The sequence below is a fragment of the Mercenaria mercenaria genome, chromosome 16 (assembly GCF_021730395.1).
Source record: "Mercenaria mercenaria strain notata chromosome 16, MADL_Memer_1, whole genome shotgun sequence".
NCBI classification, from domain to species: domain Eukaryota; kingdom Metazoa; phylum Mollusca; class Bivalvia; order Venerida; family Veneridae; genus Mercenaria; species Mercenaria mercenaria.
Window position 1 is genome coordinate 37056712 of NC_069376.1, and position 17573 is coordinate 37074284.

The 17573-nt window shown below is 35.7% G+C and overlaps 1 long non-coding RNA gene across 4 annotated transcripts in view; it reads left to right on the forward strand.

Moving 5' to 3' along the window:
• Positions 1-2060: 2060 nt before the first annotated feature.
• The window catches only part of LOC128549632 (uncharacterized), a 34864-nt gene continuing 19351 nt past the window's right edge, over positions 2061-17573 (forward strand). The window contains exons 1-4 of one of the 4 annotated variants that reach the window (XR_008367831.1): positions 2062-2278; positions 5508-5673; positions 7403-7537; positions 12519-12616. This is a non-coding gene — a long non-coding RNA (uncharacterized LOC128549632). Of the gene's footprint in view, positions 2279-2711; positions 2875-5507; positions 5674-7402; positions 7538-12518; positions 12617-17573 lie in introns of those variants that run through there. The other 3 variants (XR_008367829.1, XR_008367830.1, XR_008367832.1) reach the window with 3 other exon arrangements.

Here is a 17573-nt window from a genome sequence, read left to right on the forward strand (position 1 = left end):
TGTGTGGGGCGTGTAGGATCGGAACTGCACTGGTTTTTTTTTTTTTTTTTTTTTTTTTATTTCTTGTGTTTAAAATACATTTATTTTGTGCTTCTAAACAGTCGTGCACATCCGTCTTGCTGATGAAGATATGTCACAAACAGGACGTGTTGAAGTGTCTCCAAACGGCAGTTTGAGGCACAGTGTAGGCAATGGTTTTGAAAACAATGCTACTAAAATTTAGTGTTGCTAAAAACGAGATAGCTAAATAATACATGTCATGATACAAGCATGAAAATGTATTAAACTGGTCAAGAATCATTACAGTTCTTACATGTTAGGCAACATACGTTAGACTAGTAAGTTTTTGTTGTTGTTTTTTTTCATTTGAGATTTTAAAGGGTGATAATATCGGCAAAAGTCATTCATTAAAATGCATGTGCAGGTAGCCTGTCATTTTTGCGGAAGGTTTTGAAAATAGCATAGGGAGATCTTAGTACATGTGCAATAGTTTTTTGAAAAGACGCACACTTTTTAGTCGGTGTCAGTGCTGGTACTGGACTTCTTTCCGAAAGGCCAGAAGATTCCTTGCAGTCGGGATTCACCTCCTCATTCGGTCTTACAGATTGTAACCATGACTTGGATGTTACAGTAGAATGTTCTAGAAAAGTTTGCGACCTGTTTAAATTAAGTTCATTTGTTTACAAAACGTTCTTAAATAATGTGCTGTTAATATACCATTGACATGGTATCAGGCGGCAGTAGAAGGCGATGCCTTAGATTATACCTAAGTCTGACAGTGATAAATCTGAACGATTTTTTCCATATTATTTCATATACTTTATTGTTTAGCATATACGTATGAGCCATTTTAACAACATGCACGTTGAAGACGCGTACCTCTCTCTGCCATGCGCAGTTTTTAACCCTCTCCATTCGATGTTCACAGAAACGTTGGAGAGTTGTTTTATGAATTAAAAAACTTCCCCAATTCCGTTGCATGTACATCCAGGAAATGTCCATGCGTACGATTTCTAGACTTCTGCATGTTTTCTCCCGTCGATTTAATATATAGGATATGGAAGTCATTTAAAAATATTTTAATTATTTCAAGTTACTTTATAATGTTTTATATATAAGATATTCAAATGCAATAATTTTTGACATATTTCAACATGAATATTTGAGAACATGTTATACGTATACTTTCAAAACATGGATAGCTTTTGTGTATCTGTGGCGCAGGACCAGTTACGGAATCGGACACCGGGCGGAGGTGCTAGAAATATCGGAGGGCCGGCTTAAAGCCCTGAACTGTCTTTGCGCACATTATATAATCTTCCAGATGGCGTTTTCACAAAGAAAGAGTTTCTTAACTGCTCAGTTTTACAGTTTCTTACTAATGAACCACGTAAACTATTAACCACTTGATTTTCAAGAACGTTTGTCGTATCACAGTCTGTGAATTTCCTGATTTTAATGGACCCACTCTGCTTCGCCGGTGGCAGGTATTGCGACAGAGGTAGTGCTTTTGGTCTGCAACCACTTCAGTATTATAAATACTACTGAAATAAAGTTTTGCGAGCGAACGAAAAGTTTGACTAAAATCTATGTTTTAGTCTATCAAACGTGTATGCTCGCCAGATTGAAGGAGGAGCACCCAATTTGCAATCTTAATAAAGTAATTATTTAACTGTTTGCATGCATCCAGTTTGCATATGCGACAACTTACAAAGTAATTTAAGTAAGTATATGCAAATTGGCGAGCGAAGTGGGCCGGAAGTCAAGACAAGTAAATTTTATTTACAAAGTCCGTTCAAATATAACAAATAACAGAAGAAGAACGGAAGAAATACAGAAAACATATAGAAATGGCTTAAAAGGTTTAATGGAATGCAGTTTGCAAACTTTGCCCGAACGAAAAGGCGGTGAGTTCGCACCCACCGCACCCCCTCTGAATACGCCCTTGTCCTCCACCCCTCCTGTCGGGTTTTGGCTGTTTTACATTTGTATCATGTATGTATATGTACTTACAGTCATCCCATCAAAATTTCGTGCAACACGTTAGTTTTATGGAGCTCGTGTCCAGTCATGCGTTTATCCGGGTAGAATCTAGATCTAACTAAATTTGTTTTGTAAGAGAGAATACATTTTGATTGGTCAAATACGCTTTTGTAAGAGAGAATACAATTTGATTGGTCAAATACGCTTTCTGCACGAATAACAAGTTGTTTTTTTTTTTTTTTTTTTTTTTTCTTTTTGGCGCGAAGTAACATATTCTTAGACGTAGATCTATCAGGTGAGTTTTTTTTTTATATTTAATTTGTAATTGTTCATTTAGATCTAACTACAGTAGGCTATTTAGATATAGATTCTATAACAGCGAGAAATGTACATTTTCCACGATTTGCTGTTCATAATTTTGTATCACGTTCCAGACTTTTCTTGTTTGTGTTCGTGGGTTTTCTTCCTACGCAGATCTACGTAGATCATGGTTCTCTGTTCAATAATAATAAACGTAGATCTACAATAGCTGTTTCGCTCCACAAACCACTAGGAGTTTACATCGAAAAAAAAGTGTAGATAGGTGCCATTTTATAGTCAAATTCTCGCACTGTCCCGAAACGCGTGCCTAGCCGCTCAAATACCACGTGACATGACCTTTGCAAACATTATCTTTAGTTTATAGGCCTGTCTTTATTTTTTCATAATGGATGCGTAAGCATAATCTCTGACAAATACTCAGAAACTATTTCAGTTGTTGCTTTAGCCTAATTTGTTTAAAACTGAATAGTAAGGGGAGATAACTGATAACTGAAAGGGGAGTTTTTGAAAAGGCCGCCATTTTCATTGTAAACAAGAGCAATGTGATAAATTTTACAGGTGTTTGTCTCGGTAAGTTAACTAGATCTACCGTGAAGGGGTAGTTTAACGATTCTGATGCCTAAATTAGAATCTAGATATTTATAAAGACATTGTGTTTTAGGAATTTTCAGAAAAAAAAGAGAATCTCGATCTTAAAAAAAAAAAAAAGTAAATCTAAGCCTTGTAATTTTCATTTGACATTTACAGCACTGTAGATTCATTTATGCAGCATACCATAAGTACTTAACTGAATTAATTTCAGTCCAAGTATTATTTCAGCAGTTTCAAACATTCAATCTGTAAATTTATATAGATCTCTAATACTTATTTAATAGCTAATTATGGAAAAATATGTAAATTTACTTGAATTAAATATGTATAGATTATCGATATGTGTAGACAAGCTAATTGATACTGTCGTATAGTCCAGTGAGTAAGGCTGTCTCCGTAGAGGCAGCCATACTGTAAATGTCGAAAAAAAATATTCTGAACGGCCTTTGGTCAATTTGTTCTCAATGAAATACTAGATTCTAGTTTGCTTTATATATTTGCAGAATCGTGTCTCTATATATTATTATGTAATGCACCTTTTGAAAAAAATTATATATTATGGTGTTTGTGCATGTCCGTCTGTCCATCAGTCCATCATTTGTGTCCAGAGCATAACTTCATAGAGTATGACTTAGTCACTTTAAACTTGGCATAATGGTAGATGGCAATGAGACGATGTGCAGAGAGCTTAAACCCTGTAAGTCAAAGGTCAAGGCCAAAAATGAAGCTCAGAGGTCTAAACTGACCATCATATTGTGTCCGGTGCATAACTTAACTAGTAACTAGGTCACTAGGTAAAATCAAAGAAAAATCTTGTGTAGGCTATGTGATAGAGGCTGTATTTTTCATGAATTTTGGTCAGAATGATTGCCTTGATGAAATCTAGGTCAAGTTCGAATATGGGTCATCCAGGGTCAAAAACTAGGTCACTAGGTCAAATCAAAGAAAAACGTTGAGTATGCGATAGAGGCTGTATTTTTCAATTGATCTTCATGAATTTTAGTCAAAATGATTGCTTTTATAAAATCTAGGTCGATTTTGAATATGGGTTATCTGGGGTCAAAAACTAGGTCACTAGGTCAAATCAAAGAAAAACCTTGTGAATGTGATAGAGGCTGTATTTTTCAATTGATCTTCATGAAATTTTGATCAGAATGATTAACTTGATGAAATCTAGGTCAAGTTTGAATATGGGTTATCTGGTCAAATCAAAGAAAAACCTTACGTATGCGATAGAGGCTGTAATTTTCAATTGATCTTCCTGAAATTTAGTCAGAATGGTTCTTGATGAAATCTAGATCAGTTTTGAATATGGGTCATCTGGTTGAGTTCGAATATGGGTCATTTGGAATTAAAAAGTAGGTCACTAGGTCAAATCAAGGAAAAACCTTGTGTATGCAGTAGACGCTGTATTTTTCAATTGATCTTCATAGAAATTTGGTCAGTGAATATGGGTCATCTGGGGTCAAAAAGTAGGTCACTAGGTCATATCAAGGAAAATACTTTTTTAAACTCAAGAGACCACATTTTCTGTCCAATCCTAATGAAAACTGGCCAGAATACTTGTTTCCATGAAATCACTAGGTCAAACATGTTTTCATTGTTATGGTGTGTTTCTCAGGTGAGCGACCTAGGGCAATCTTGGCCCTCTTGTTTGAGGTTTTAAAACCAGACAGCAGAATTGACGTTTTTTGAAATAAAAATACGTTTAACAACGCTAAAATGAACCCGAATACGTTTTTCTCGGTTGTAGCTTTTTCTTCTGAGCTATTAAAAGAGCAGACTTTAATTATAATGACTTCATTTACCGTTTAAAAAGCATATAAATTAACCAAATATATGTTCGTCAATGATGCAGTGCTCTTTCGGGTAACAACCAAATATACCTTCTTCAACATTACAGTTACTCTTTCAGGTAACAACCAAATATACGTTCTTCTACGATATAGTGCTCTTTCGGGTATTGCAAAACGAGTCCAAACTTTTACCAACATGCCCACAACGTTCAAACACGTATTTTACAAATAATTAATAATGATCGATATTACCAATAAGATCGTTTTTATTGATCACTTTTTTAATTTTATCGAGATAACCCATATATTGTCTTCAAATCTACACATGTCTTGTGTTTGTCTTATACTTGGCTTCGTTTATTATGCGTGATTTGAATTTAAATAGGTCAGGGTTTTCTCGAGAATGCTTAAATTATGCAAATTTGACAGTTTATTGATTTATATCGATAAAAATAGGTATATATTTTAAATAAAGACATTCCTAACAAAATTTATTTATCATGAATTTTACAGGTGAAATATTAAAATAGTAAAAGAAGATTTTAAGTCCTCTTTTCAGAACCATAAGTAATTAATATTAACGTTTCAATTTCAGGAATTAAAAGTGAAAAAATAAAAATTTTAGGGTTCCTACCCTAAAATTGGGTCAGGTTTTGAGGATAGAAAATTTTACCCCATTTAAAAGCGTTATAGGCATTCACTGTAAAGATTGGCCAGTTTTTGAGGACTCAAAAATTTTACCTGTTTCACTACGTTAGCGGTGTGCAAAGGATACGAAATAGCCTAGCAATTAGCAACTTTGTTTTTCTTTATCAGGTATACATTTGTATTACAAACAAGTGCTCCTCAAAAGGTTGCAAAGTGAAAGAATTGATTCCAGTGAAGTATGAAATGTGATAAAGAACTACCATCTACATCATAGATTTAAGGATGACCACAATATTGTCAGAGTTTTAAAGGCTCAGGAAAACCAATTCCCAGGGTGGGTGAGTTTTTTGTATGAAGCAAATAAAATATTATAAATAGCTTAATATTGATTGAAAAACAACAAATTTTCATTGATTTGAATTGGTTCTAATTTGTAAAATATAGTTTTGTCAAGCCACTTGCAGAAAATTTAAAAGACAGTCCGTCCAAATTTAAAAACTAACATCTGCTGTTATCGCCTTTAAAATTATTATCAAGCAATTTAAAACAATGCCATAAAGTCTCTAAAATACAGTATCTTGTTTGAATGTTTGTAGTGATTTGCTAACAGCAGCTCATTTTCCACAGTTTTTGACCAATAGTACAGAAACCTGTGTCATTGAATGTTTTCACTTAGTGTATGGAACAGCAAAATGACATTCAGAATTTTCTGGTCTCAAACCTTGTCTTCTGATATATAAGGAACATACTGTGTAAGCAGTTCTGTCAAATACATAGGTGCTGTACTGATGTGACAGCTATACATGAAAGAAAGGATCTTAAACTCAGTTCTTGCTTTCACCGGCAACCAATGTAAGTCAATACAGTGCTTGTTTGGAACTGTCAAATTCCCTCCTGTTAAGGGCAAGTTTTGCACACATGTTTTAAGTAAGTTAAATTGCATCTTACGCACATCACCATTAAGAAAACTATACAGTATGACATTGCAGTAATCCACAGAATTCGAGGGTTCAACGCAATAAGGGCGTATCTACATAAAATAATTAAATGTAGATACACCCTTGTTGCGTTGAACCCTTGAGATATGAAATTCAACCAGAGACATAACTAAAATTTCAGAGGCTACTTTGGTAAAATATTTTTAGATGTTGTTAATTTGTAGGTAATTCAACTTGGCTGTATGACATTTGCGTTTTACATGATCTTTAACCTTTAGCCTGCTAAATTTCTAAAATGGACTGGTCTGTTATTCAACTCGGGCAGTACCATTTATTATTTGAAGGGGTGTTCAAGACTGAATGACGAACAGTGCAGATCAGCCTGCACGGATGATCTGCAGTGGTTGCAAATGCTGAATCACTTGCCAACAGCAGGGTAAAGGTTAAAGTTCAAGGTTTCATCAAGAAAAGCACCAAGATATGTAATTGTGCTTTCAAGTTGATATCATCATCAGCAATGTTTATCGAATTTGTGTAACATTTGTTCAGTTGAGGTCTGCTTCCAAACCTAATAAATTCAGTTTTTGAAGTGTTCATTTTAACTGTTCTTTGATACAATATGGATAATTCGTAATTTTTTTAGGTGTATTTTGACCTATATATCCGGTAAAGATTGTTTCCATCAAATAACTTAGTTTGGGTCAAGATAATTGAAATGAAACGTGTTTTAACTGGCTGAAATGTTCGAGTCATTCAGGCAGTGTGTCAGCAAATAATGGGTTTGACATTGTTTCCCTTGGGCTTCAACATTCCAGTTGTTTGTATGACAACAGTATCCGTCTGTGCATCTGTCTTTCTATCTTGTCCTCGAGTATATATATATATGATAGACTGTCCACAAACAGATGATTTGTAATCTTTATAAAGAAACCTTCTTGGATCATGTTAACTTGTTATTCATTCTTTGGGAGATTATGTTTACGTGTATAAAAAAGGGTTAAATGAAATCATCAGACTGCCTAAAATGAAAGTTTCAAACCAGTCTGTAATTACTAAAATTAACAAGTTTCTGTGAAAAAATACTATTGTACTTTATTATAGACATGTATATTTGTATATTTCTAGTTCTGCTGCCTTATCCAGCCTTCAGCCTAAAAGTCGGTCTCAAGCTCTGCCTCCAAAACCAAAACCTGGCACTCAGCCTCCACAACAGAGGGCACAAAACAGCTTGGCCAGAGACCCTAGTGAAAGTCATGACAGGTAAACGATTTGAAAATAAATACAAGAATTTTTAATGCATCAGTGCTAATGAAGAAATAGGTTGGTTGTAAATGCTTCACATGAAATTTACCTGCAAGTTAAACTGTTCAGGATTCTTGAGTTTGTTCTCTCATTTAGGCAAATATTTTTTTAATGCGAGATGGAGCAAAATTGTTACATTCAAATCCAGTGGTTTTTTTTCAAGCCAATTTTGGGCCAAAATTGGGCCCCGATCCCAAAGGCAAAAAGTTTTTTTCCCTCACCCAATTTCAAAGTTAAAATTCTCAGTTTTTACTTTTTCCACCAAGACTGTTCCTATGAAACCTTAAACATATGAAAGGCAAGACTGTTTGCTAACTTAGTGCATTATGGCTATTTCATTTTCTTAAATGTAACATTTTCATACAAAAATATTACCATTTACAATTCTCAATTTAGCTGTTTTACGACGCATTTTTAGCTCGACTTTTCAAAGAAAAAGTAGAACTATTGTACTCGCCCCGGCGTCGGCATCTGTGTCGGCGTCTCCGTTGGTTAAAGTTTTTGATAAAGTCAAATATTTCTGTTACTATGAAAGCTATTGACTTGAAACTTAAAATAGTTATTTACTATCAAAGTCTACACTAGGGGAAACAATCCCCATAACTCTGATTTGAATTTTGACAGAATTATGCCCCTTTTTAACTTAGAATTTTTGGTTAAAGTTTTTGATAAAGTCAAATATCTCTGTTACTATCAAAGCTTTTGACTTGAAACTCAAAATACTTATTTACCATCAAAGTCGACACCAGGAGAAACAATCCCCATAACCCTGGTTTGAATTTTGACAGAATTATGCCCCTTTTTTAACTTAGAATTTTTGTTAAAATTTTTGATAGTCAAATATCTCGGTTACTATTAAAGCTTTTGACTTGAAACACAAAATAGTTATTTACTATCAAAATCCACACCAGGAGACACAATTCACATAACTCTGATTTGAATTTTGACAGAATTATGTCCCTTTTTAACTTAGATTTTTATGCCCCCAAAGGGAGGCATATTAGTTTTCAACTGTCCGTCCGTTCGTTAGTTCGTTTGTTTGTCACAACGTTAACTTTTTGCATGAAGGCACTTTACTCGCGAACCACTGCTCCCAGGACCTTCAAACTTCACATGCTGATAGTACTTATTGAGTACACGACCCCTACTGACTTTGGGGTCACCAGGTCAAAGGTCAAGGTCAAAGTGCTGTGGGGGCATTTGTCACCATTAGTGACAGCTCTTGTTTTGTAATTTTTTTTATAAAGTCAAATATCTCTGTTACTGTTAAAGCTTTTGACTTGAAACTCAAAATAGTTATTTACTAACAAAGTCTACACCAGGGGACACAATTCCCATAACTCTGATTTGAATTTTGAGAGTTATGTCCCTTTTTAACTTGGATTTTTTTTTTACTGGCAAAGCTCTAATTCAGAGTCAAGCACTGAGAAAAGTCGAGTGTGCTGTCTTATGGACAGCTTTGTTATATGCCCGAAGGGACGTATTATGTTATGGTCCCAGTGTCCGTCTGTCCGTCCATATGTCCGTCCGTCCGTTAGCAATTTCATGTCGCTCTATAACTCTTGAACCCCTTGAAGGATTTCAAAGAAATTTGACACAAATGTTCACCAAACTGAGATGACGTGCAGAGCACGTTTTGGATGTCTCATTTCAAGGTCAAGGTCACACTTAGGGGTCAAAGGTCATATGAGTGTGTTTTGTGTCCGCTCTGTAACTCTTGAACTGCTTGAAGGATTTCAAAGAAACTTGGCACAAATGTTCACCACACTGAGATGACATGCAGAGTGCTTGTTTCGGATGACTAGCTTCAAGGTCAAGGTCACACTTAGGAGTGAAAGGTCATATATGACTTTGCTGTGTCCGCTCTGTAGCTCTTGAACTGCTTGAAGGATTTCAAAGAAACTTGGCACAAATGTTCACCATACTGATGCAATGTGCAGAGCGCATGTTTTGGATGACTTGCTTCAAGGTCAAGGTCACACTTAGGGGTCAAAGGTCATATATTATGCCTGCTTTGTGTATATTGCTATGCATTGCAGTGCTCTTGTTTTTATTTGGCAGATCCCTTTTTGTTCTCTTACAATAATTTTTTTTTTAATTAATACTTCCCTTTCTTGTTACTACAAATAGCTTATTTTGAAACTTTTTTATTATTGGCAGTAGGGAAAAACCGAGACTACTTTTCTGGGGTACAACATGGATGGTACATCCAACTTATAAATGTATTTTTGACATAATTTTACCTGGTAAGAATTGTTTTGTGGATTTTTTTTTTAGGAATTTCTTCTTTTTGTTGTTCCTGTCCTTTGGGCTTCAACAGTCAAGTTCTTTAAATTTTGCTCCCATCCTCTGATGTAACCTTTCGGGCGTATATTGCCCCTCTCAGCGGTGCTCTTGTTCCCCAATTGTAAAGGTCCTGGCCCAATTCCCGAATTAGTGGGGAAGAAACGCTGAGATCTGTCTGCCACAACTGTTTTGCACAGAATAAAGACCAAGTTAGTTCGACCGTGCAAGATTTTTAGCTAGACTATTCGAAGAAAAGGTTGAGCTATTGAACTCCCCCATTCGTAGCCATATGCATCGGTGTCCCAATTCTGTTTGTAATCTGGTATCTCAGTAACCAATTGTGGGAATGGATTGAAAACTTCATACACTTTCTAGCTCGACTATACGAAGTATATGGAGAGCTATCCTACTCAACCCGGCATTGGCATCCTTCCGCGTCCCTTGGTTAAAGTTTTTTTTTACACTTTCTCTTTTTTCTCCTTATCTCTGTAATTACTTGATGGATTTGTTTCAAACTGGATATAAATATTCCTCATCATCACCCACATGATATGACACAAGGGCAATAACTCTCATGCCAATATTTCATGAATTATCTCCCCTTTTTACATAGAATTTCAGGTTAAAGTTTCGATGTACTTTCACTCTATCTTAATTATTACTAAATGGATTTGGTTCAAACTGAAAGTAGTTGTTCCACATCATTTCCCACATCATATATGACACAAAAGAGCTCCAGAGAGTTGGGCATTTACCCATCACTTTTTGTCTGAATTGGGTACTGATAATTTCAACTGGGTAAAAAAAAAATATTATTACCCAGCCTTTTCAGAAGTAATTGGATATTTGCTAAAACCAGTTGGGTATTTCACCAGTCTCGCATGAACAATTGAGTACTTTATTATTGTAGTTTAAATTGTACTATATGAAACATGCTTACAGCATAATCATTAACCAATCATTTAATGTTTTCTGGGATACTTTCGGTCCATTGTGTTTTTTTTCACTTTGAATGCAGTAGTAGATAAATTCATCCACAATATCCTGAACGATGTGTTCATTGCAATATGTGCTCTCCCGTCAGATGTCAGCCAATATCGGTGACACTATATCATCACAAACAGGTAACTGTCTTTGTTGAACAACAAAATGTCTTTTATTATGCCCCCCTTTGAAGGAGGGGTATATTGTTTTGCAAATGTCGGTCGGTCGGTCGGTCGGTCAGTCTGTTGGTCGGTAGGTATGAAGACCAATTCGTTTCCGGATGATAACTCAAAAACGCTTGGGCCTAGGATCATGAAAGTTGATAGGACTGTTGGTCATCACCAGCAGATGACCCCTATTGATTTTGAGATCTGTATGTCAAAGGTCAAGGTCACAGTGACCCTGAACAGTTAAACGGTTTCCAGATGATAACTCAAGCGTGCTTGGGCCTAGGATCATGAAAGTTGATAGGGAGGTTGGTCATGACCAGCGAATGACCCCTATAGATTTTGAGATAAGTAGGTCAAAGGTCAAGGTCACAGTGGCCAGGAACAGTAAAACGGTTTCCGGGTGATAACTCAAGATTGCTTGGGCCTAGGATCAGGAAAATTGATAGGGAGATTGGTCATGACCAGCAGATGACCCCTATTGATTTTGAGGTCATTAGGTAAAAGTTCAAGGTCACATTGGCCAGGAACAGTTAAACTTGTTTCTGGACGATAACTTGAGAACACTTGGGCCAAGGGACATGAAAGATGATAGAGAGGTTCTTCATGACCAGCAGATGACCCCTATTGATTTTGAGATAATTTGGTCAAAGTTCAAGGACACATTGGCCAGGAACAGTTAAACTTGTTTCTGGACGGTAACTTGAGAACAGTTGGGCCAAGGGTCATGAAAGATGATAGAGAGGTTCATCATGACCAGCAAATGACCCCTATTGATTTTGAGGTCAGTAGGTCCAAGGTCAAGGTTACAATGACCCAAAACATTTAAACCATTTCCAGACAATTACTTGAGAACACCTAGGATCATGAAACTTGAAAGGGAGGTTGGTAATGACCAGTAGATGACCCCTTTAGATTTTGAGGTCAGTAGGCCAAAGGTCAAGGTCACATTGACCCTTTCCGGACGATACCTTGAGAAAGCTTGGGCCTAGGATCACGAAACTTAGGGAGGTTGATCATGACCAGCAGATGACCCCTGTTGATTTTGAGGTCAATACCGGTAGGTCAAAGATCAAGGTCACATTGAACCAGAACAGTAGAACTTTTGTTTACAGTGAGCAAATAATTTCTGTTCCTTGTGCAATTACTAAATGCATCAAGGTGGGCATTTCGTGTTCGACAAGCTCTTGTTTAATGTTTGTTTCTGCTGCAAAAATGTTTTTTCTGCGACCTCTTTTAGTAGTAGAAGCGGTGTAATTACTTGTTTGCAAAGCGTCCAAATATTACTGATCAGTCTGAATGGTCCAGTGATTTTTCCGATAAATAGCAACCTGTTCTGCCGCAACAAGTTACGTATAAGCAATCTGTTGTTCGAAGAATAGTCTAGCTATTCTACTCACCCTGGCGTCGGTGTCACTCCTTGGTTAAAGTTTTGCATGCAAGTACATATGGCTATCATTTAAAGGCATATAGCTTTGAAACTAATTTTTTCTTTTTTCTAGGTCAATTACCAGCCTCACTGGGTCAAGCCCCATATCTCTGACATGTGTTTTGGGCAAATTATGCCCCCTTTTAGACTTGGTTCAAGATTTACATGCAAGTTACTATCTCCAAAAGTAATGCAGATATTGAATTGAAACTTCACATGTGTCTCCGGAGTTATAAAACTAGTTGATTGCATCAAGTCCCATAACTCTGACTTGCATTTTGACCAAATTATGCCCCTTTTGTACTTAGAAAATCCTGGTTAACTTTTTATATACAAGTACATACATCTATTATTAAAAGGCATATATATCTGAAACTTATTTTTATGCCCCTGGCATCTACTGATGCGGGAGGCATATAGTGATTGTCCTGTCCGTCCGTCCAATCATCAGTACGTACATCACCTGACCTCAGTTTGACCTTGTCCTTGAACTTGACCTTGTTTTGGACTTAGGTTGCTTTGTATCGACAAGGATGCCACCGGGGGCATCAAGCGTTTATTGAACACAGCTACTTGTTTATTTTTCTAGATCAGCTCCCAACCTCACTGGCTCAAGTCCCATAGCTCTGACGTGTATTTCTGGCAAATTATGCCCCCTTTTGGACTTAGAAAATCCTGGTTTAAGTTTTACATGCAAGTTACTATCTCCAAAACTAATGCAGATATTGAATTGAAATTTCACATTTGTCTTCGAAGTTATAAAATTAGTTGATGTCCCCTTTTACTTAAAATTTAAGGTTGATTTTGATGTATTTTCACTATATCTCAGTTATTACAAAATGGATTTGATTCAAACTTAAAATACATGTTCCACCTCATCACCCACATCATGTGACACAAGGTGCATAACTCTGACACCAATTTTTCATGAATTATGCCCCTTTTTACTTAGAATTTAAGGTTAATTTTTATGTATTTTCACTATATCTCAGTTACTACTGAATGGATTTGATTCAGACTTAAAATAGATGTTCCACCTCATCACCCACATCATGTGACACAAGGTGCATAACTCTGACACTAATTTTTCTTGAATTGTGTCCCCTTTTACCTAGAATTTAAGGTTAATTTTGATGTATTTTCACTATATCTCATTCTGATTGGCTTAGAGCCAAAGAGAAGTAACCTTTTTTAACTTTTGTATGGAGTTTCTTCACCTTAAATTCCAGGAATTAGTCTATTTTTAGAAATCCTATTTTTAGATTTTCAATATTTTAGGTATTTTTCTTTATATTTAACTTTTTTTATTATAAGTCCTATGTAAAAAGTAAATACATTTTTCTGTGGTAACATGGGTCGGTAAGACACTTTTTTGTATTCACTTTTAGTGTATCTCTAATATTAGAGATTTAATATATTTACTAGTATTACTATACTAGTATTATACTTGTATTACTTACATCACTCCGGGAGAACTACGTTCCAACGTAAGTCATGTCTCAACGATATCACGTGACATATCTCAACGAAGTTTGGTTACGGTATCGCTCTATATGACAGGGCTTACATAATTTTCATATATAATAACTACTTTGATTATATTTACCTGTGTCTTGACATGAACATGTTTTCAGATTCTAAAAGTAATCGCATAAATTGAATAAAACATTTAGATTTAATAAACAGTCGTCTGTTATTGAGAAAAAGGAAGCATTTTGCTATTTAACAGAATAAAAAAAATATATACTACACTTTTTACAAAAGCAATAATTACAGACAGTCAATGAGTCGATTAAAAGCAGTGCCAGTTTTAAGCTTAGAAATGTATTTCTGCAACTGCTTTATCATAAACACGCAATATTTATTTGATATTATGTTCCTCACTCTAACCGATGATGTTACTAACTCTAAACGCGACACAAGTAAGCGTTACTGACACTCATCGAAGTCTTGCGGCTTAAAACATTGCTTTTCGAGTAAAATATACCAGAAACCAAGATATCTTTGTCCAAATGAAAGCAATATGTACGAAGTGGCGCGGAGTTCACTTATACTATCGAATGCGCACACCTTAATTATTATAAAGTCTGTAAAACGATTCTTTTGAAGCACAGGAGGCAACTAAGCAACATGACGTGAGTATGTAATTGTAGGTTATTAAATTTGTATATTGAAATATGAACGTGTTCTGCAGCAGACATATAAGAATATTCCGCGACTTAATGAAGAATGAATGCATATTTCTCGATGCAAATCTAAAAACCTTTTACAATTACTACACGTGTATTATTCATTATATCAATGATATAAATTTTGTTTTTTAGCCCGAGTGGAACTGAAAATGTCCTAGTGAAAGAACTTAAAAACGTGACGAAATCCATGAAACTGACGTCACAATTGGCGACACACATCCGATATGAAACTGGAATATCAATATTTATAGGTTATTAACTTTGTATGTGAATATATGCCTTGTCCTGCAGCGGTACTTTAGGAAGGCAATATTATCCGTGAAAGAACAAGTGCATATACTTACATACAAAATTGATAACCTTTTTATTATATACCCACTTCCAAATGATTACTTTATGTCTTAATTATCATTTTGTTACGAAAAACGGAAAATACCAGAATTTCTTCGAAAATGTAACAAATAATTCAAACTGACGTGCATTATTATTTTCCGCGAAATTGACCTCAGCTTGTTGTCGCAACGTGCGCGTGGACACCATGGACGTCACACGATTCTTTCTATTACAACGTTTAGAAAACATCCACGTCCGATATGAAAGCGTTTCATGTCAATATGTATCGGTTCATCAGTGTAATTACCTGTTTATTACATGTGTACCTATAATATTGTAAGAAAAGTTTAAAGTGCAATGTTTATTGGTACTAGCATTTACTGCAGCTTTTCAGTTACTATATTATTTGTATAAGAGGCTATATATTGTATAAAATCAAATGCCTTGATAGTTTTCCTTTCTTACATAAAGCATAGTTTAGGGTTGGGAAAAAAAACATTTCACGAAGAATTACTAATAGGTTAATGTATGACTGGGTTGTGCTTTCTTGCCATAATGGCACGCCTATATGGCTTTAGCCCGAGGGCTATTATGAAACTATGTGTACCAGTATGGCTATAAGGCACAATCAGCCGTTTATTGACCTTTTTATTATAAACCTTCGTTTCATATATATCTTGGTATTTTCATTTCACATATTTTCAAAAACTTAAAAGCATTATTTGTATTGCTTTTTATCATTAGTGCCATAAATATTTGACAATCGATCTTAAAATGATTCAGCGCCCTTTCAATCGCCATAATAATGTTGCCACATGACGTCAACATTAGAACACACTGGCAGCCGGTTACCCGGGGCCATTCTGATTATGGCGCGTGAGGCGCACTGCGCCATTATTGATGCATAAACAGAAGCCACAATGACCGTTTAAACGGCTTTTTTGTTACTATTTATAGTAACGTATATAATAAGGAAAAATACTGCACGATCCCGATCCATTGAAACTCAATGGAAAATAATTTTTGGTATGCAATAAGGAAAAAAAATTCTTGCACACCGGACTGGCGTTTCCGTTTATTTTACCCATGCATGTAAAACCCATCTGGCACCCCCATGCCAGATGGCTCTCGTGCTGGTAATGACAACTAGCGCTTCATGCATTGATTATATATGGTATTGTATATGCAAACTAAGACATTATCAGGTACCTTGAGACCTGCTCTCCGTCCTTTTTATATATATAGTATATTTTTCGGTCCAAAATACGTTATTTTACGGAAAGAACATAACGTTACGCTACAAACAAACAAACTAAAGTTTCACTGAAACGTCATGACGTCACTTCAGCTTTCGGACGTTAATTTCATGTGCTGTGCGTTAATACTTTACAATAAGAGGGAGTGCTACAAAAATGTCCTATTTGCTTTAAATTTCTATTATTATTTGTAAAATACGGTATGCAACAAAAATTATCTGTCAGAAATGAAACGCTTATTTGTATACGATATGCAAGAAAAACTTCAGTCATGTGTTTACGAACTGGATAGAAATATCTGTCCCGAGGGCACTTGCGCCGTGGGCGGTTACGAGTTATGGCGTCTCAGCTTCCTAATACATTCGCACGTAATAGTAAATAGTATTTGCGGGCAAAATTAGCAATACGCCTGCGCAAAGTGACGAAAACATTTGTTGCGAAATAGCTAATTTATGTGCAAAGTTCTGAAAGTAATGCTTCACGATCCTGATTATCTATACAGTTTTGATTACCGGTGTCCGAGACAATTAAATATATTAAGGTTCATGGTGATGGAAAGACCTAGGTGCCCTTCTGAACATTATTTCATATACGGACGGGCATCTTTGTAGGGCAAACGACCTACTGCAAGCGTACTGGATGGATATCTTACATGAAAATCCCACACTTAAAGCTTTAGTTCAAGCACATAGTTGCGATGGCAAGTAGTTCGAAGTCAGCGACCATTGACTGCGGAGGCTTTTCACGTTTTAACTTACTGTGGGTGCACAGAATATACAATGCCATTTTAAATGTTTGTTGTTTTTTTCAAATCTATCTGAGATTAAAATAAATGCTTATTTTTGCATGACTTTCAATTTAAGAAAGGAAGATTTATTTATCTATTTGGGTTTTACGGCGCACCAACACAGTATAGGTTATATGGCGCCAAACAGGACTACAAATTTTGGTTTCACATCTCATTTACATCGAAATAAAAACATGAGGTATGGAATCAAAATTTGCATACCTGCTGGAATCACAGAGTTACAGCAAAACCAAGTGTTAAAACCCTATTAGTCGCCTCTTACGATCATGCAAGGGTAAGGCAGTGGTTCCAATTAAGAAAGGAAAAGGGCGATTCACTAAAACGACAAAATGAAAGATATTCGAGTTACAGAACGACTTTTATGAACTGAGTTTGAAAAAGAAAAGTTAAAAGGTAATGCAGTAAGCTGCATGATTTGGCATATCTTAGTAAATGCACAAGTTTTGTGAATCTAAAAAGGAAATTGGGTGATGAAAACAAATCGAATTAATAAAATTTTCAGGAAATGTGCTTGTTTAAAAAGGACGAGGAAGAAAGAC